This window comes from Canis lupus, chromosome 13 (genome assembly GCF_011100685.1).
Source record: "Canis lupus familiaris isolate Mischka breed German Shepherd chromosome 13, alternate assembly UU_Cfam_GSD_1.0, whole genome shotgun sequence".
NCBI lineage: Eukaryota > Metazoa > Chordata > Mammalia > Carnivora > Canidae > Canis > Canis lupus.
Genome location: NC_049234.1, coordinates 43,856,296 through 43,877,258, shown reverse-complemented (window position 1 = coordinate 43,877,258; position 20,963 = coordinate 43,856,296). Strand labels below are relative to the sequence as shown.

Here is a 20,963-nt window from a genome sequence, read left to right as displayed (position 1 = left end):
TATTAAAATAATGCTACAATAAATAGTTCTTTGCAATTCTTTTTAAACACACATGCAAGAATATAAACTTAGGACTGGATTTCCTGGGTTGAAGAATGCACAAATTCAGTCTATGAGATATGATTTAGTTGCTTGTCAATATGGTTGTCCCAAATGTGTATTCCGTTCAGCATTGCATGAGAGTTCTTAATATCAACATATTATTGCCAAACTATTTATTAAGCTTTGTCAGTCAAATGGGTGTGAAATGTTTTCCCTAGTTACTAGCAGAATTATCTTACCATGCATCTATTTGCCATTGGATTTCCCTGATTCTCATTAGAAATCTATGTGTGACTTTTAGCTATTGGTCTAGAAGTTATTCTGACCATAATTTTTATTATAATAGATTATTTCTATGCATGAAAATGGCATCAAAGAATGTCACAATACAAAGAGCCCTAATATTGAATGAGGCTCAAGGTGGTTCTCCTGCAGCTCTACAGTAGCCCTGAGGTTAAGTCTGAGAACTGCTTAAGAAGGTCAGTGATTATTTTCCCATCACATATTTTCTACAATCACCATGGTATTTTTCTTAATGAAGTATAAAACAATGGTATGGTACTTTATGGCCAAAGATTCCCTTTCCTTTTAAAAAAATATCAAATATAGTATAATTATATTACTAATATTTTGAGGAAGTAGAATGAAATTTAAATGAGTTGAAGAGTGAAAAATGATTGAATCACTCTGAAAAGGCTAGTTTTGAACAGTGAAGAAGAAAAGTTTCTCATAAAATCTGGCATATTTCCTCAGCTCTCTTCTCAAAAGGTGATATTTATTCATGGTTCATTTTTCCTATTTACTTCCATTTTTTAACTTGGAAAGTCTATTCTTTATGACTAATATATTCCATTCCCATTTATCAATAACAGACAAGCACAGTGGCCATTCATTTAAGGTAAGGGATTTCATAGACTGTGATATCAGCCACTTGAAATAATTTATGCAGTTGCAAAGCTCCTGTGTGAATAATTTGAGCAGAGCTGTGTCACCCAATATGAATGAAGAATTTGACTGAGCTGGCTTTTGGAAAGAGAGTATTCAGTCTTGCTCCAAGACCATTCTAGGCTGTTTGAATATCCAGTACGAACAAAACTTCTACTAAAGTGGGCTTGTTCTTTGCAAATAAGTTACTGTATTCACCTAAATGAGTTTTAATAATTAAGTTGATCAGTTTATTGAAATATTCAGGTAATAAAAACCAAAATTAATGCTTCTTCTAAGGATATGGTCGATTCTTCTTGTTCTTATTGTCATTTATGATCATAGAGAACTCAGGATCTTATAGTACATCAAAGTATATTAGCTTTGACTCCTTCAGGGTATATCTTATTTATTTATTCATTCATCTTTTTTACCACAAGTTTTCATTTAAATTCCAGTTGGTTAACATACAGTGTAATACTAGTTTCAGGTGTAGAATTTAATGATTCATCACTTTCATACGTCCCTCAGGGCTCATCACAAGTGCCCCCCTTAATCCCCATTACCCATTTAACCTATCCCCCCCATCCACCTCCCCTCTAGTTTGTTCTCTATAGTTAAGAGTCTGTTTCCTGGTTTGCCTCTCTTTCTTTTTTCCCTTCCCTCATTTGTTTTGTTTCTTAAATTCCACATATGAGTGAGATCATATGGTATTTGTCTTTCTGACTTATCTTGCTTAGTGTAATACACTCTAGCTCTATCCGCATCACTGCAAATGGCAAGATTTCATTCTTTTTATGGCTGAGTAATATTCCACTGTATTTATCCATCTTTTTATTTACTCTCTCATCTCCCTAGCATAGTCTTTTGGACTGGTTGTTGCTCAGTAAGTAAATAAATTTATATAAATAAATGATGTTTCCTGAACGCTTTAAACATATAATTAGGTTATCTGCAGGCAAATTTTAGAAACAGTAAGAGAACTCCATCTATTATGTTGGTATTCCAATCAGCAGAAATGGGGAAGGATAAATAAGGGTGCACCCATAGAGATCCCTGTAGAAGTCATAACATGACACTTTTGGTTGTATACATTGAGCAGTATATGTCCTAAGACCATACTTTGCTGTAAAGGAAGCTAGGAAATGTAATCTTTACTTAGACCAGTTATATGATATGCCTAACTAAAACTTAGGGTTCTGTTCCTAAGGAGGAAGTGAAGAATGGATATTTGGTGACTTCTATTAGTCTCTACTACAACATTAATTAGCTTTCCTCTCTTATAGAGAAATTCTGTTGACTGATGGCTTTGGAAACAAAATGATTGGGTAGGATACTGTTATTAATGTGGCTGGGAGAACCATATTGCGAGGAGTTTTACAGTTTAGTAATAAAAATTTGAGTTAAAACAATATATGACACTTAACATTTTCATCGCCATATTTTTCATAAGAGGCTATTAATACCTTTTTTTTAAAAAACATAGCTGAAATTCTCATTTCCTTCTAGATACAATTTTCTCTATACATTCTCCAAAAACCAATAAGGAGAGCAGACGAAATCAAGGATAACCTATGCCTATAACATAAGTAGGAGACAGAGAACACCACAAGTACAATTTGCCTGTAGGTAGGGAAATGTTTCCAAATCAATGGGGCCAGCTGCAGATCTCATGCTGGTGTTGGAAGTCAGGTAGAAACTGCCAGGAAGAGGGAAGGGGGCGGGGGCTGTGGTGATAGAACACACATAATATTAGCTCCAGACAAAAAGAGCGCTACCATAAAAGGGGAAACATTGAGGTAGGACAAAGATTTGATAGCTCAGTGGGCTGAAGGGAAGGAGACTGAAAGTTCACAAGACCAGTGTCTTGTGACACTATTAAGACACTACTGCTGCAGATGGAAACAACCTTGAAGTCTTGGAATAAAGAATGAAAAAAAGCAGTGACAATTAAGAGTCTTACCAAAGTAGAATATAATCACAAAATAAGGAGATACACCTTCTGTACAGAACAAAGGAAAACACTATTGATTTTAGAAACAGCACTTCCTGAGACGAACAGAAAAAGCTCTCTTCAGCTAAGAAATTGTGTAAGCCACACACATCACCACATGCACCTGTTATTGTTAACCCAGAAAGATAGAAGACATTTTTTACTGAAAAGAAGATGGCAATCAAAGTTAATACAAGAAGAAAACAGAAATGAGAATTGTAGGATGTTATATGATAAACAATCTCCCCAAAACACACCATGAAGGAGAGGAAGAGAGCAAGAAAAGTCCTCAGTCTTAGTTAAGTATTGTTAAACATTTTCAGACGTCAAAATATGGTTTGGATTGGAAATAAAAGATTTAGAACATAAATCGACAAGAAGAGAGAAAAAGAGAAAAGGAGAGAAAAATGGGGAGGAGAAAAGGGGAGAGCTAGTAAGAAAGAGGGGGAGAGAGAGAGTGCGCACACATGTGGCTATATGTTAAACACTGATGAAATTCCCTGCGCTGAATTTTGAGCTTTTTCTGTAGATTTGAAATGTTAAGTCAGGGTGCACACATGGACACATAATCATTTAATTTCTACTTTGTGCCAATCACTGTAGTAGGGGCTAGGGACAGGGAGGCTATCTGGCCTCCCTAAGCTTAGAAACCACTGGAGAGATAAACATACATGCATTAATCAGTTAAGCACACAAATAAAAGCTTCTTCACTGATTATGGTAAATGCTATACAGGAAAAATGCCAGATGCTAAAAAAAAAGAAAAGAAGGGGCAATAGCCTGGGTATCTAATTTATATCAGTAAGTAGGTTTAACTTTGGTGAAGAAGTGATATCTAAGATGAGACTTGAGAGGTGAGCAGACTTTAAGAACAATGAAAGGAAAAGAATTCCGGGCAGAAATAGTAGCATTCATGTACACTTTGCATCAAGAAAAGAATTTAAAAAGAGCTCAGACGTATGATGAGTTTTTTTTACACCTAATCTTTGTTCCTTCCACAAATATACACACTTGTGTCTCCTGCCACCTGGAGACTGAATTTAGGGGGAGAGTGTGGAGGATCAGGTGGGGTGTGTGTGGGGGTCAACTTTTTATCTTATTTTTTATACTTCTCTAGTGTTGTTAGGTTTCTAAAAGCAGTGAGCACATAAAACTTTTGCAAGAAAAATTAAAAATCATTTTACAAAAGGAAAGGTACTAGATGTCTTTTATTTGCTGCACAGACTTCTCTTTGTCCTTCTCCACCTGGCTCTGCATCGAAAGATGAGTGAAATCAAATGCCATTTGTCTCTCTCTGACTTATTTCACTTAGCATTGTGTCCTCTAGATCCATCCATGCTGTTACAAATGGTCATCTTCCCTCACTTTTTATAGTGGATATTATAATACCTAACACACGAGATGGCTGGGAGGGAAAATGAGTTAATGAAGTAAGCACACTTTTTAAAGTATAAAGTAAAATAGATTTGTTACATTGAAAATGGTTCTTTGTTCCATATTATTGGACTCTACTTGCTTGGCTATTCACCCAGAATGGAATAATCAAGCTAGAGTGATTAGGTAATGGTGTCACAAACTCATATTAGACCCAGGTCTAAAATCAGAAGAATGGGGATGCCTGAGTGGATCCGTGATGGAGTGTCTGCCTTTGGCTCAGATCATGATCCCGGGATTGAATCCCATGTTGGGCTCACTGCAGAGAGCCTGCTTCTCCCTCTGCCTACATCTCTGCCTCTCTCCCTAGGTCTCTCATGAATGAATAAATAAATAGCCTTTTTAAAAATAAATAAGTAAAATCACAAGAATGGCTTCTAATTAACTCTCTGGACAAACCTGAAAAGGCAGGTTGATTCTGGTGATGTGGGGAAGAAAGTGTCCAAGCATAGTCAATATCAGTTGGTGGTTAACTAATGTTTTAAAGCTAAAATTCTCCTAAGTGTCCCTAAGCTCAGCACTCTGCCATAGTGGGTGGTTTGCTTATGTCTCTGGGCTTTTCATATCCTGCCCTTTATCCAGAATGTTCTCATTTTCTTCTCTGCTTCTGGTTCCTACTTGTCACCTCTTCCTAGAGATGACATCCATTATCCACAGGACGAGTTAGGTGTTCATTCTCAATATTCCCATACCCTCTGTGATTATCTCCATCTTGGCTCATCAAATAATGGAAGTGTCTGCTTGCTGTTCATCTCCCACCACTAAACTCTCAGTTCTTTTAGGGAAAACCTATGTCTGGCATGGTGTCTGACTCATAGAAAAATCTCCATAAATATTTAATAAATCCATCATGAAAGAATCAGTGAACAAAATGTAACATTTAGAGTTAAATCTACATGATTATTGTATGAAGACAACACTGTTCTTTGTATTGTTTTATCCATTCAGGAGTTAAAATTAAAAGCTTTTAATAGTGCCCAGCAGCTCTATTCAAGACTTTAGAACAAAAATAATGCAAGGAAAATGCCACAATGTAAAAATAGTTACCTTAAATGGAACAGCCAGACATCAGAATCAAACACAAATGCTCATATGAAATCGAAAATCTGTAGATGCCCGAGAGACTTCCCTTCTGCTATCTAAATTTAATGTGGATAATTTATCATTCCATAAATACATCTCGGATTTGGTTCATTCATATGCTTTTCAGCCTCTGTATGCATTTCAGCTATTGGCTTTAGTGAGTGTACAGATATCAGGTTAAATAACTTATACAGATTTTCTTTTTTTTTAAGATTTTATTTATTCATGAGATACACAAAGAGAGAGAGAGAGGCAGAGACGCAGGCAGAGGAAGAAGCAGGCTCCCCCTGGGGAGCCCGATGTGGGACTTGATCCTGGATCCCAGGATCATGCCCTGAGCCTAAGGCAGATGCTTAATCACTGAGCCACTCAGGTGCCCAAACTTACACAGATTTTCTACTGGAATTGAGTGGGTCAAAAATCTGAAGTGCATATTTCATTCAACGTAATTTCTTAGAAAAGAATGACAGGATCTTACCATTAATACCATTCAATTGCATCCTAATGCTGAACCACTGAGTTCTGCATTTGTCCCCTCCTGGTGTATATTTAATGACATATCAGTTAAGGACAAGTGTAAGTGAGTAAACGGAGCACTTTGGAACTTGAAAAATGTTCTGGGTAACTATAAAAATGTAATTAGCCAGACTCTGATACATTTCTGTTATGACATTAGCAGGAAATTATGCTTATTTTGAAAGACAATGCTTTACTCTTCTTTAACAAGGCTGCAACTCGGCGGACTTCCCAGGTAGCGTTGGCACCGGACTGAGCCGAGAGTCCAGCTGTCTGCACGATGGCAGAGGTGGAGGAAACCCTAAAGAGGATCCGGAGCCATAAGGGGTCATTGGAACTATGGTTGTAAATGCAGAAGGCATCCTTATTCGAACGTTGGACAACTCAACAACGGTTCAATATGCAGGTCTTCTTCATCAGCTGATAATGAAAGCCAAGAGCACAGTACGTGACATTGATCCTCAGAACGACCTCACTTTTCTTAGGATCAGATCAAAGAAACATGAAATCATGGTAGCCCCAAAGAATATCTTTTGATTGTCATTCAGAACCCATGTGAATAGATCTGCTACAGCCCAACCTGTCCTATGATGTCAGATTGAAAACATTTTACTTTATTACTAAGATTATATTCCAATCTAACTGACCTTTCAGACACTGTTTTCTATTTTTACATTTAAACTATTTGGCACGTCTCATTTAGTCCCTTTCCAATGTATTATAGAGTTGTGATTTAGCTACACAATACATGAATTCTGATAAAAAAAAAAAAACAAGGCTGCAACTCTTGGACTGTATACACACACACACACAACCAGTGAGGAAAGGGAATTTGTGGCTACATATCTACATAGGGGATTGATGACTGGCCCATTGAATATCTTACTAGTCACAAAACTGGGCACTTTTTCACTGAGATGTCTTTTGTTTTTTTTTCATCAGTAAAGGATTATTTTATTTACTTTGCTCTTTCAATGGTATTTATTACGGATTCATTTTTTTATTCATTGATTCACGTAAGTAAACTTTTTTGTGCATAACTATAGGCCAGGCACTCTGGTTGAAGTGAGAAGATAAAAATGGCACATGGTTCCTGCCATTCTGAAGTTCATAGATTATTGAGGGAGACTGACAAATATACTAAAAATTGCATTATGATGAATATTAAGATAATATTATTGTAGCTACAAAGTATAGCAATATTATAACCAAGGGGAATGTCAAGAGATGTGATTTACTTAGAAATAGCAATGGATTACTGAAGAACTGGGGATATAGAATCAAATCTGAGTCCAAATTTGTGAAATATGGGATTAGATTGAATAGCTCTAGAATTTTTCCTTCTCTAGTGAAAAGTAAATAACTAAAGCTCTTAGGTTGTAAATTATCTAGGGGCATTTCAGTTAGGGGGGAAATGGAAAGGTCTAAGAATAGTCTAATAATTACTACTGTCAAAGTTCTGATGTGATGGTCAACCCTGTCTATGATCTAAAGTGATGTCTGAGCAATGAATGGGAAAGGCGGGCAAATTTCAGCAATATTATCCCCAGCTAAGCACTATCATAATCCATAGGAAGAGGAGGGGGTCAGTATCAAGTCAGTTCCTCAACTCAGTAACATGTGACACATATGGTACCAAGAGCTTAACAGAGTGGTTGGTTTAAGGTCCTTCAGTTCTGTTTTCTCAGAATGGACCCATCTATATGGAAGAATGAAAATGCTCAAAATTAGAAAGCAGACCAGCAAGGAAAGAGAAGCAAACCTGAACAATTTAAGGGAGCACAGCTAACAGTGCTAACTTGCATTTATTTACCACATTGACCTATCCAAGTGGCTCCAAGTCTTTCCATCCCCTTACCCTTTTAGTTACGGATGTCCACCTGTACCTTATAACAATCTATGTTTTGTCTTTAACAGCTTTAATGAGATATAATTTATATACCATACAATTCACTCATTTAAAGTGAACAATGAGGAGCAGCCTGGGTGGCTCAGTGGTTTAGTGGTGCCGTCAGCCCAGGGCGCAATCCTGGAGACCCAGGATTGAGTCCTGTGTCGGGCTCCCTGCGTGGAGCCTGCTTCTCCCTCTGACTGTGTCTCTGCCTCTCTCTCTCTCTCTGTGTCTCTCATGAATAAAAAAATAAAATCCTAAAAAAGATAAGATAGAAAATAAAGTGAACAATGAGTTTTGGTATATGGCATTAAATGTTAATTTTTTTAAATTATGACAAAATGTATAACAAAATTTGCTATAGGGGCGCTTTTTAGTGTACAGATTAGTGGCATTAATTGCATTCACAATGTTGTACAATCATCACCACTATAGATTTCCAAAACTCTAAAATTATCCCAAACAGGGACACGTTGTTGGCTCAGCGGTTTAGCACCTGCCTTCAGCCAAGGGCCTGATCCTGGAGACCCAGGATCAAGTCCCACATTGGGCTCCCTGCATGGAACCTGCTTCTCCCTCTGCCTGTGTCTCTGCCTCTCTCTCTCTCTCTCTCTCATGAATAAATAAAATCTTTAAAAAAAGTAAAATTATCCCAAACAGAATATTTTAACACATTAAGCATCAACTCCCTGTTCTCCTCACCCCATAGCTCCTGGTAACTTCTAATCTACTTTCTGTCTCTATGAATTCACCTAAACTAGATATTTCATGTAACTGGAATTTCATATAAATGGAATTTCATATAATTTTTCTAATCTACTTTCTGTATCTACGAATTTGCGTAAACTAGATATTTCATATAATTGGAATTGAACAACAACATTTGTCGTTTTGTTCCTGGGTTATTTTACTTAACATCATGTTTTCAAGATTCTTCCATGTTGTACCATGTATCAAAACCTTATTCATTTTTATGGTTGAATAATATTTCATTGTTTGTATATGCCATATATTGTTAATCCATTCATTTGCTGATAAACACTGGGATGTTTCCAAATGGCTACAGTGAATAATGCTGCTGTGAACACTGGAATACAAATCAGAACAATCCATTTTTATAGTCATTATTCGATTACTCTAAGTAAATTCATAGATTTAACAGTTTAAGAGTTAAGTAACTCTTCCAAGGTCATTGAAGAAGTCATAGCCAGGAGAAGTTTCTAAAGACTGCATTTCTGTTGTACTGTTGTATTCTATAAGATGGGTTGACTGCTCCCACCCCCAGGTTAAATATATAATTATGACTAATCTAGGTACCTTTGGGGCTAAATGAGTTTGGAGTTCCACGTGCTACCAAGATGTGACATAGAATGGAATCTGTACAAATGTGATTGAATAGCTGGCCATATAAGTGAGGAGAAAGCTGTTCTAAATAGGCTGCTGTGAATGCCTTAACAATATTATGTAAAAACAGTGCACATTTGAAATCACTGGATGAAAGTATTAGCAACATTTCAAACACCTGCCATATCCAGATTTTATAACAAAAGTTGACTGCTTGCTAACTTCTAGTCAGTTGTATACAGAGCCTAAAAAGGTATTAAGAGTATGAGACTTGCGGAAGTTACATCCAATTACATGATACTTTTCTGAGAACTAATTTTAGTAGAGAAGTCAGTTCTGATTTATCCACTTCCTCACTGGCATAAGATGAGGAACATTGTGGGGGATCCCTGGGTGGCTCAGTGGTTTAGCGCCTGCCTTTGGCCCAGGGCGTGATCCTGGAGTCCCAGGATCGAGTCCCACATTGGGCTCCCTGCACGGAGACTGCTTCTCCCTCTGCCTGTGTCTCTGCCTCTCTCTCTCTCTCTCTCTGTATCATGAATAAATAAATAAAATCTTTAAAAAAAAAAAAGATGAGGAACATTGTGGCAAAAGTAAATAACAAGGGCCAGCTTTGGAAGAATCATTATCTTGGCATAGTTTTCTACTCTTAGAATCTAGTTAGAATTCGTACACTAATAAGTAGACAAAATCAGAAGTTGGAATTGTAAAGAAAAGAGAGACAGAAGCTCAAGTTGAATGTAATGCCACATTAACATCAAGTTGACAGATTGACTAGGTAGGTAAATAAGCTGACCTCGTATGGGGTTTGTGCAAGTTGTGCCATGATGCTACAAGTTTCTACATATCCTTTCAGAGTCATTGGTAAACACTCATGAATTCTAACCATCTATTTACAAAACTCTTGTTCCTTCCTATCCTGTCAAGAAGTTAGGTTTGAGTTCATCTCAAAGTAGCAGAAGATTGGTAGGAAGATGGGAAACCAACTCAGAGAAGTCATTTTCATGGTAGCTTAATGCCTTTCAGACCTTTTTAAAATTTAAATTCAAGTCAGTGAACATCTAGTGTATTATTGGTTTCAGGGGTAGAATTTAGTGATTCATCAGTTGCATATAACACCCAGTGCTCATTACATCACGTGCCTTCCTTCATGCCCATCACCCCACTTTTCTCCCCTCTAGCAACTCTCAGTTTGTTCCTTATGGTTAAGAGTCTCTTATGGTTTGTCTCTTTCTCGGTTTTTATCTTATTTTACTTTCCCTTCTCTTCCCCTATGTTCATCTGTTTTGTTTCTTAAATTCTACATGTGAGTGAAATAATATGGTATTTATCTTTCTCTGAGTTATTTCGCTTAGCATAGTATACTCTAGTTAAGACTTCTGAATAAGATTATAAATTCAGAAAATTTTTTCTGGTCTAATCTGAGAAGCAATAATAGTAATGATCCAACAAAATGAAATTTTTCTCTAAATGTACTAAAATGTCAGTATTTGTCCCTGTGTTTATGTTTGGTGTGTGTCTAGTTGTGAGTTAGACTATATGGGTCAGATATTTGATTGTTCTTTGCTAGCTCTGTGGCTTTGGATAAATTACCTCCATCCTTCAGGTTCCTCGGTAAAATGAGAAAAATCATAAAACCTAGGTCTTTAGTGGTGTGAGTGTTAAGTGAAATAATAAAACTCAATGCATTATACACAGTAAGTAGCAAACCAATATTAGCTATTACATTTATTTTTTTTTACATTTATTTTTTGATTATGATATTCAATATATTTGAAAATAAAGATTAAATAAATGCATTTAGATATTTTATTGGTTATTTTGAGATGCAGCTGCAAAAGTTGAACAGGACTAGGGACACCTTTGAAAGAGGTGTGAAGTCATTGTATATTTAAGGAGATCAAATGTCATCCAGGTCCCATGGAGAGAAATTCATTTCTACCTTTGGCATTCTTTACTAGAATTATTTATAGATTATGACAGGATTTAGAGCTTCCATGAATTTTAAAATAAACAGTGAACGGTGAACAAAAACCTAGCACCAAACATTTTCATCTTAGCTTTTTCACCCCCACCAGGTTAACCATTCTTTTTTAAATTATGTTTTTACACCAGAGTGTCTGGATAAAAAACATGAACAAGTCCCATTCTGGCAAAGGGAAAGCCTACAGTCTTAAGGTCAAGTCATGATTCTTTTTTTTTTTTTTAATTTTCTTTTTTTTTTAAATTTTTTATTGGTGTTCAATTTACTAACATACAGAATAACCCCCAGTGCCCGTCACCCAATCACTCCCACCCCCCGCCCTCCTCCCCTTCTACCACCCCTAGTTCGTTTCCCAGAGTTAGGAGTCTTTATGTTCTGTCTCCCTTTCTGATATTTCCCACTCATTTCTTCTCCCTTCCCTTATATTCCCTTTCACTATTATTTATATTCCCCAAATGAATGAGAACATATAATGTTTGTCCTTCTCTGACTGACTTACTTCACTCAGCATAATACCCTCCAGTTCCATCCACGTTGAAGCAAATGGTGGGTATTTGTCATTTCTAATAGCTGAGTAATATTCCATTGTATACATAAACCACATCTTCTTTATCCATTCATCTTTCGATGGACACCGAGGCTCCTTCCACAGTTTGGCTATCGTGGCCATTGCTGCTATAAACATCGGGGTGCAGGTGTCCCGGCGTTTCACTGCATCTGTATCTTTGGGGTAAATCCCCAATAGTGCAATTGCTGGGTCGTAGGGCAGATCTATTTTTAACTCTTTGAGGAACCTCCACACAGTTTTCCAGAGTGGCTGCACCAGTTCACATTCCCACCAACAGTGTAAGAGGGTTCCCTTTTCTCCGCATCCTCTCCAACATTTGTTGTTTCCTGCCTTGTTAATTTTCCCCATTCTCACCGGTGTGGTGTGAGGTAGTATCTCATTGTGGTTTTGATTTGTATTTCCCTGATGGCAAGTGATGCAGAGCATTTTCTCATATGCATGTTGGCCATGTCTATGTCTTCCTCTGTGAGATTTCTCTTCATGTCTTTTGCCCATTTCATTATTTGGATTGTTTGTTTCTTTGGTGTTGAGTTTAATAAGTTCTTTATAGATCTTGGAAACTAGCCCTTTATCTGATATGTCATTTGCAAATATCTTCTCCCATTCTGCAGGTTGTCTTTGAGTTTTGTTGACTGTATCCTTTGCTGTGCAAAAGCTTCTTATCTTGATGAAGTCCCAATAGTTCATTTTTGCTTTTGTTTCTTTTGCCTTCGTGGATGTATCTTGCAAGAAGTTACTGTGGCCGAGTTCAAAAAGGGTGTTGCCTGTGTTCTTCTCTAGGATTTTGATGGAATCTTGTCTCACATTTAGATCTTTCATCCATTTTGAGTTTATCTTTGTGTATGGTGAAAGAGAGTGGTCTAGTTTCATTCTTCTGCATGTGGATGTCCAATTTTCCCAGCACCATTTATTGAAGAGACTGTCTTTCTTCCAATGGATAGTCTTTCCTCCTTTATCGAATATTAGTTGACCTCAAGTCATGATTCTAAGACATTCCAGTGTTTTTGTTTTTAATCTCATGATCCTAATGCTTGAATATTGTGTTTTATTAAGAAAATCCCCATGGTTCTTTTGTAGTTAAGCCTGTAAGTCTTTGCTAACTCTGGGAATATACTCTATACTAGTCTTTGTTTTTTTCTTAAAGATTTTATTTATTTATTCATGAGAGACACACAGAGAGAGGCAGAGACACAGGCAGAGGGAGAAGCAGGCTCCATGCAGGGAGCCCGATGTGGGACTTGATCCCGGGATGCCAGGATCACGCCCTGGGCTGAAGGCAGGTGCTAAACCGCTGAGCCACCCAGGTGTCCCTATGCTAGTTTTCTTAAACATTCACAAATAGTTGAGCAAAAATCTGGAGAATGATAAAGAAACCTCTGAACAAATGAGTAAAATCCTTTATCTCCCCCAAATACCTTAACTTATATTTGGCAAAATTCCCCTAAAGAGCAGTTTGATGTAGCACTACATGGAACATATTTTTTCCTCCATTATCCTTCCTTGATTCAATAATTGCAGGAACTTGAAGAGAAAAGAGGGGATGGGGAGTGAGGAACAAAAGCACTGTTCTAGATGGTAACTGGAATTAGAAAAACTTCAAGAGACTGTAACACCAAAATTTAAAAGCATGGCCTCTAGAACCATCCCTACAAGGGATTTTATTGAATTTCAGAAGACATTTCAGAACATACATTCACATAAATCTTAAACTGAATTGCTTTTAAAATTTGAGGCAAAATCAAGATATGTTCAAGTATTTTCTTTGGTCAAGATTAATTTAAAGGAAATAAAGTCAAGGAAAAATTAAATACTTCAACATCAAAGATGTCTCATAATTTTTACAAGCCAACATATTTTATGAAAATGACATAAATCAAATCTAGACATGTGACTTACTTACAGCTCTCTTGAACTGAATGTTTCCTACAAAACTGGAAAAGAGACAACTTTTATCTTCTCTGCCACATTTTTTCTTCATCTGATTTTAATCAAAGTGCCTTTTTAAATGAAAATAATTCTCATGTAAGAACCTGGTATCTATCAGTGTAAATTTGCATTAATTCCTTCCGGAGTCTTTGGAGGCTAAGCCTTGGAATTAAAAGTAGAGTTTATTACTTTAGAGATTTCATTTACCCACAGCCTAAGACTGAGTCTGTGTGCCTCTGTGTATGAACACGTGTAAAGTATACAGTGAAATAGTGAGTGGAGAAAAGACAGGAAAACTGTCCTTGAAACCCACCAGGTACTCACTTATGTGTGAGGCCACTGATTTATGAACAGATGAAAAGCCCAGATGAGCCATGAGAGTTGTGTTTGAATAGATGAATAATCTTTTTGGTGGGTATGCTTATGGACTTCTCATGGGAGGAGAGTGAAAAGAATTAGCTCTCACGATCCCCATTAATCAGAGTAAAAGTACCCAAACAATAATTTCTGAGTATTTGACCTGTGGTCTAAGGTAAGGCTCAGCATCACTTGAACCAAGGTCCAAGATTTAGAAGCCCTCAAAACATTGAAACATTTGTCCAATAAGTGCTACTGGTTGCCATAGTTCCTGCCTGTGCTTCTGATTTTGATCTTCAAATACAGACAGAGAAATCACAATGTGCAGCCAGTTGTGAGCAGAGACATCAGATCACATGTGTGCCAAGCATGTAACCACAAATCCCAGGCCCAATGTGTTAGAACACTAATTATGTAACTATCAGTCAGATAATTTAATCACCTCATAAAGAAGACCACAGTGATTTACCACTTACATTCAGATACATCTGCCTCCTTAAATCTCAAGCCAGATTCAATTTCCTTTCTCAGCATCTTCCAGAGCCAGTTTCAGAGAAGTGTGCAAAATGTAGAAAATTTATTGAGCTGGTTTTAACCCAGCTGTTTTATTTTTTATTCTTCAGACTTGTCTAAGGTCCTCTGAGGTCCTTGCTTTCATTTTCTCCACCCCAGAAGGAGCAAATGGAAAAGGCTCATAGCAGAATGGGAGTTGTTCCAAGAGCAGTGCTATGAGTATACATTTGTCCTGCTCAGGAGTGAGGTTTCGCCTCCACCTACACTGTGAGGGGGCAGCTGTGATGTCTCGATGGGATAAGAGAAAAATCAATATGCATGGCAATCTGGTTTTGTGCCCATGGGACCATGGAGAGAAGATATGCTGTGTGCCATCAGTGTGTCACAAATGAGGGTTGCCACCAAGAACCAGGGCACCTTTGTGTTAAAACAATTACTGAAAGGAAGGAGTGACAGTTGTAACAGCAGAAACAGGTTTTCCCACTTCTTTATGTCTCTTTTTTTTTCACTTGCTTCAAAAATCCTTACTCATCCCTCTGCTCCTACCCCATCATCATTTCTATGATATGTCTGAGTATTCAGCAAAGTAGTAGATTTGGGGGTGAGAAGCTCAGTAACTAACTGAAGTAGTAAGAATGATAGGCCCCTGGGCTCAGATTTGGGTAGACAGTTGGTGGCATTTGACCAGTGAATGTGAAACATTACAATGCTTTGAACGTGTTGAATAACTCTTTACAAAGTGGAAACACACAAACCACCTCTTATGGTGAGAGGGCAGGAGGTAGATGTTAGAGTCACTGAATGCCTCGGGGTGGGAAGGCAGAGGAAGTAACTTCTCCTTAGTTAGAAGTGCTTGGGATTACTTATTTTCTTAAGTAATATTGTCTTCCAAGGAATGAGTATGGATGACATGCTTAAAAGTCTATAGGACCAGCATTTTTCTTCAGAAAAGCTTGCATGGATGGTGTCTACATGGGAGGCAGAGGCAGCCAGGACCTCATGTCTTCTCTCTTCCAAGCCCTGAATGCTCACTTCATAGACCGATGACACTGCTTCCCCTTACAGAGTGACTGAGTGGAACAACTCTTCCTGGGCCTTGATATGGATGCTGATGAACACTGTGCGCTTCTCCTATTCACATGGGCAAATAACCAACCAGGGAGCCCGTGCCTGCTTCTCTTTTTGTAAATGGTCAGTTCAAAAGAACTAGTGTTAAAAAAAAAAAAAAAAAGGAACTAATGTTGTTATAGCGCCGAGAGTTCTTAGGATATTTCTGAGATAGGATGTTTCCATTACTGGGAAAAACGTTGCTCACACTGGTTAAGGAGGCTGTTGTCAACCATTCTTTGGAAATTAAATGTTTGCCCCATATGAAGGAAATGACCTCTTTGATACAATCATGTCAATTCTGTGCTTATTTTCTTTTCACTAGCTCTGGTGTCAGAGTGCATTCCAATTGTCCCCTTTTTTTCCATAGGAGTCGGCTGACCACTAAAAAAGTTTATATATTTGTAAAACTCAAAGTGGCTTATTCACATGGGATGGAAGCAGCCTTAAAACTTATGATTTCCTACCTATACAAGATATTCAACAAATATTTATTAAATGAATGAAGGCTGTGCCAAGATCTCTACCATTGAAGCAGGATGGTGAGGGTACAAAGAGAAGAGAGAGAGTATTTCTTATGGAGTGAGGGTAATACATGTTGCATTAGGATGGGAGGACCCATGGCTATAGGGGTACTCTTCTATGCCAGTTAATCTAAAATAGGATGAGGCAGCAGATGATTATATTCTTCCAAAAGACTGGAACACACAGGACAGAAGGGACACTACAGGCCTACCTTGTTCTATCATGCTTTGATTTATTGCACTGCACTGTGCAATAAGTGTTTCACTTATTCACTGTTTCACTGTGTTTCTTCACTGTGTTTTTTTTTTTTTACAAATTTAAGATCTATGGCAACCCAGCATCCAACAAGGCTATTTGAGCCATTTTTCCAACAGCACTTGCTCATTTAGGGTTTCTGTGTCACATTTTGGTAATTCTCATATTTCAAAGTTTTCCACAACTATGTGTTATGATGTTCTGTGATCAGTGATCTTTGATGATATTTTTGTTAACTGTTTTGGGATGTCATAAAATATGCCCAAGTTATGGAAAACTTAATTGATAAATGTTGTGTCTGTTTTGACTACTCTGCAGCTGGCCATCCCTCTGTCTCCCTTTCCTTGGGCCTCCCTATTCCCTGAGACACAACAATATCGCAATTAGGACAGTTACTAACCCTACCATGACCTTGAAGTGTTTAAATGGATGGAGGAGTCCCATGTCTCTCACTTTAAATCAAAAACTAGAAATGGTGAAAAATAAAAATAAATAAAAAAATAAAAAACCTAGAAATGATTAAGCTCAGTGAGGAAGGCATGTCGAAAGCCAAGAAAGGCTGAAAGCTAGACTTCTTGCACCAGTTACCCAAGTTGTGAATGCAAAGGAAAAGTTCTTGAAAGAAATTAAAAGCACTACTCCAGTGAACAGATGAATAAGAAAGCAAAACAGCCTTACTGGTGACATGGAGACAGTCTGAGGGGTCTGGACACATCAAACCAGACACAACACTCCCCCAAGCCAAGGTCTAGTTCAGGGCAAGACTTTAACTCTCTCCAGTTCTCTGAAGACTGTAGAGGTGAGGAAGCTGCGGAAGAAAAGTCTGAAGCTAGCGGAGGTTGAGTCATGATGTTTAAGGAAAGTAGCCATCTCCCTAACAAGGAAGTGTAAACGAAAGCAGCAAGTGCTGAGGCAAAGCTGCAGCAAGTTACCCAGAAGATGTAGCTAAATCAGTTCATGAAGATGGCTACACAAAACAACAAACGGTCAATGTACACAAAACAGCCCTATACTGCGAGGAGATCCACCTAAGATTTTCAGAGCTAGAGAAGGGAAGCCAACGGCTTCAAATCTTCAAAGGACAGGCTGATTCTCTCGTTATGGGCTAACGCAGCTGGTGACTTTCAGTTGAGGCCAATATTCATTTACCAATTCAAAAGTCTGAGGTCCCTTGAGAATTACATCAAATTCTGGCCACGCTCTACACATGTAAGAATAAAGTCTAGAGGATAGCACATCTGTTTACAAGGTGGTTTTTTTTCACTGAATGTGTTAAGCCCACTGTTGAGACCTGATGCTGGGGGAAAAAAATTCTTCTTAAAATATTACTGCTCATTGTCAATGCAACTGGTCACCGAGGAGCTCTGCTGGAGATGGACCATGAAATTAATGCTATTTCAGACCTATTAATACAATGTCCACTCTGCAGCCCGTGGATCAAAGAATGATTTCAACTTTCAAGTCTTATTACTTAAGAAATACATTTTGTAAGGTCTAGCTGCCATAGAGTGTGATTCCTCTGATGGTGAAGTAGATGGAAAACTTCTGGAAAAGATTCACCATTCTAGATGCCAGTTAAGTTCATGGGAAAAGGTCAAAATATCAATATCAAATATCAATACTAACAGGAGTTTGGATGCCTTTGAGGGGTTCAAGACCTCAGTGGAGAGAGTAACTGCAGATAGCAGAACTAAAATCAGAAGTAGAGCTTGAACATGTGAGGAAATTGCTGAAATCTCATAATGAAACTTTAATGGATGAAAGGTCACTTTTTATGATGAGCAAAAAAGTGGTTTCTTGAGATGGAAACTACTTTTGGTGAAGATGCTATTAAGATTGTTGAAGGGAAAATAAAGAATTTAGAATATAACATAAACTTAGTTGACAAAACAGTGGCAGGGTTTGAAAGGATTGACTCTAATTGGGAAGTTCTACTGTGAGTAAAATGTTATCAAGCAGCACTGCATGCTACAGACAAATCATTTATGAAGGGAAAAGCCAATCCACACGACAAACTTTATTGTTTTAAGAAATTGTCACGGCCACTTCAATCTTTAGTAACCACAACTATGATCAGTCAGCTGCCGTCAGTACCAAGGCAAGACTTGAAGACCAGTCAAAAAATTATGACTTACTGAAAGTTCACATGATGGTTAGCATTTTTTAGCAATATAGTACTTTTAAATTAAGGTATATACTTTTTTTTTACATAATGCCATAACATACTTAATAGACTATGTTATAGTATAAACATGACTTTTATAGGCAATAGGAAACCAAAAATTCATTTGACTTGTTTTATTGGGTTATTTGCTTTATTGTGGTAGTCCGGAATCAAACCCATTATATCTCCAAGGTATACCTATATTCCAGTATTGGAATCGTAGCTCTTATTTTCTGATATTTTACAATATGACTTGGAAAGCACTTTGATAGAGCTACGAAATCAGAGGCTATAATAGTAGCACGATTGATTCTGCCTGGGGAAATGGACAATTTAGCATATCTGGCTTCATCAGATACAGTTGTGAATATTAAGGAAAATTCAACAGTACTGATGAACCACCCCATTAGGTCAACAAAAATGGGCCAGCAGATTGGGGCTTATTTATTGTGTGACATTGCCATTAATGAACTGGGGGCACAGTGGGATAGATCAGAGACTGAAAAACACAGTTAATAAAAAAGGAATAATCCAGGAAAAATAAAATCCAATGAGCAAATCCACTCAAAACACAAAACCAAGGATAACTTAAGCATGCACACAGGAAGTTATGGGCTTTGTATCAAAACAAAACTATGTAGAATATAACACAATTTTTCTACATTTGGTAATGCTAGATGCCTCAAGGAACTCTAGAAGTTCTCAGTGATGTCTGGCCATTTCCAGACATTACTGCAGATTATTAGGAGAGTTCTGGCCATTAGAAGAACCCAGAGGTCACAGGCTTTACTTTAATTTTATTTTTGCCACTTACTTGCTACCCAATGTAAGTTAGTTAGAATCTCACTTTGTCTCAGTTTCTTGTCAGTAACGCAACAATTACATGCTGAGAGAATCCATGTATGAAGGACATAAGGGCTACAAGTAAGAAGGAATCATAAACACTGCCCTCAAGGAGCTCACATTGTAGTGAGTATGAAGACAAGTAAACAAGAAATGTTCTACAGTGTGCTTAATGTAAAATGTATATACAAGGTACAGAAACATACTGAGCGTATATTTATTCTGGCTACACCATAATCTGATTAATGAAAAGTACCTATACATTTACTCCAAAAAAAAAAAAAAAAACCACTCTGCTAATAAAAGTTTTTTTTAATACTAACACCCAGATTTTAACTCAATTGGGCATATATTTTCTGAAAATCGAACAACATATCTGAACCTTGTTCTAGTCTCTACCTTTCTCCCCACAAAACACTCTGTCCTCTGAACCATAACTCCAGGAGTCTTTGAGGGAGTGCCTGGGCCTGTTCTAGAAGAGAATGGAGATCTTTATTCTGTTTTCTTTTTGAGCCTATCTTGTCTCCTTATTTGCATATACACAGAGCCCTCACAAGCTCTACTTGGTCTGCCTCTGTGATAGCACCCAAGATTCCGGGCGGGATCTACCTAGAACTGAATCTTGCCGTTGCTTCCAACACCGGCATGATAACTAGAGTATAAACCCCATGAATACCCAGCCCAAGCACTTCTGAGCATACTTCCCAATCTGTGACAACTCAATTACATTCCATGTATGAGTTGCTGTCTGCTCAAGAGTTTTCTCTCAGGGGAATATCTGAAAGTTGATTGTCTTAATCCTTTAGATCCATATTCTTTGCTTTCCAAAGACACACTGTAGTATGTGTGTGCGGATCTCAAAGGAAGCATTATTTGCTAAATAAATAGCCATCAATGCCACTGACTTTGTTCTAAAATCTTAAAATATTCACCACTATAGCATATGTTCTGAAATTCCCATACAACTAAGAATGTTTACCAAGGTCTACTTTTACTTTCCTTATTCACTCTATACAGCAGAAATAGTACTGAATTAGGGGCCAGGGAAGGGATAACCATAGATTTGACCTCAGACAGACAGGGCTTGCTATTGAATCACTGGTAACATTAGGCAATTACTAATGATTTTAGTCCTAATTTCTCAAAATTAAAATTTTTAAAAATCATATTTTTCCCTTATTATTGAAAGAAGTAAGTGAAATTATTCAGTAGAGTCTTCAATACAGTGTCTGGAAACCAGTAAATGCTAAAAACAAATCAAGTTACACTCCATTTTGGAGGCTTGTGTTCTTATGGAGATAGAATTCAATGAAAATATTAAGGTCCAGAATTGTAATCCTTATCAAAGGCAGTTTATATAGTTTTAACTTGGAGCATGAAGTGGTGGGAGTATCTAAAAGCTAGGAATCATAATTTGGGATACTGATTTATAGGGCATGATCATTACCCGTATCACCCACCTCTGCCCACCTGATGTCAAGAGGCAGATTTACT

General features: G+C 37.5%; 1 protein-coding gene and 1 pseudogene across 4 annotated transcripts in view; one reads left to right on the top strand and one right to left on the bottom strand.

The window, feature by feature from the left end:
• GABRB1 (gamma-aminobutyric acid type A receptor subunit beta1) overlaps positions 1-20,963 on the bottom strand; it is a 358,276-nt gene that overhangs the window by 172,496 nt on the left and 164,817 nt on the right. The gene's annotated exons all lie outside the window — the stretch shown is intronic.
• Positions 6,273-6,811, top strand: LOC119863927 (annotated as a pseudogene).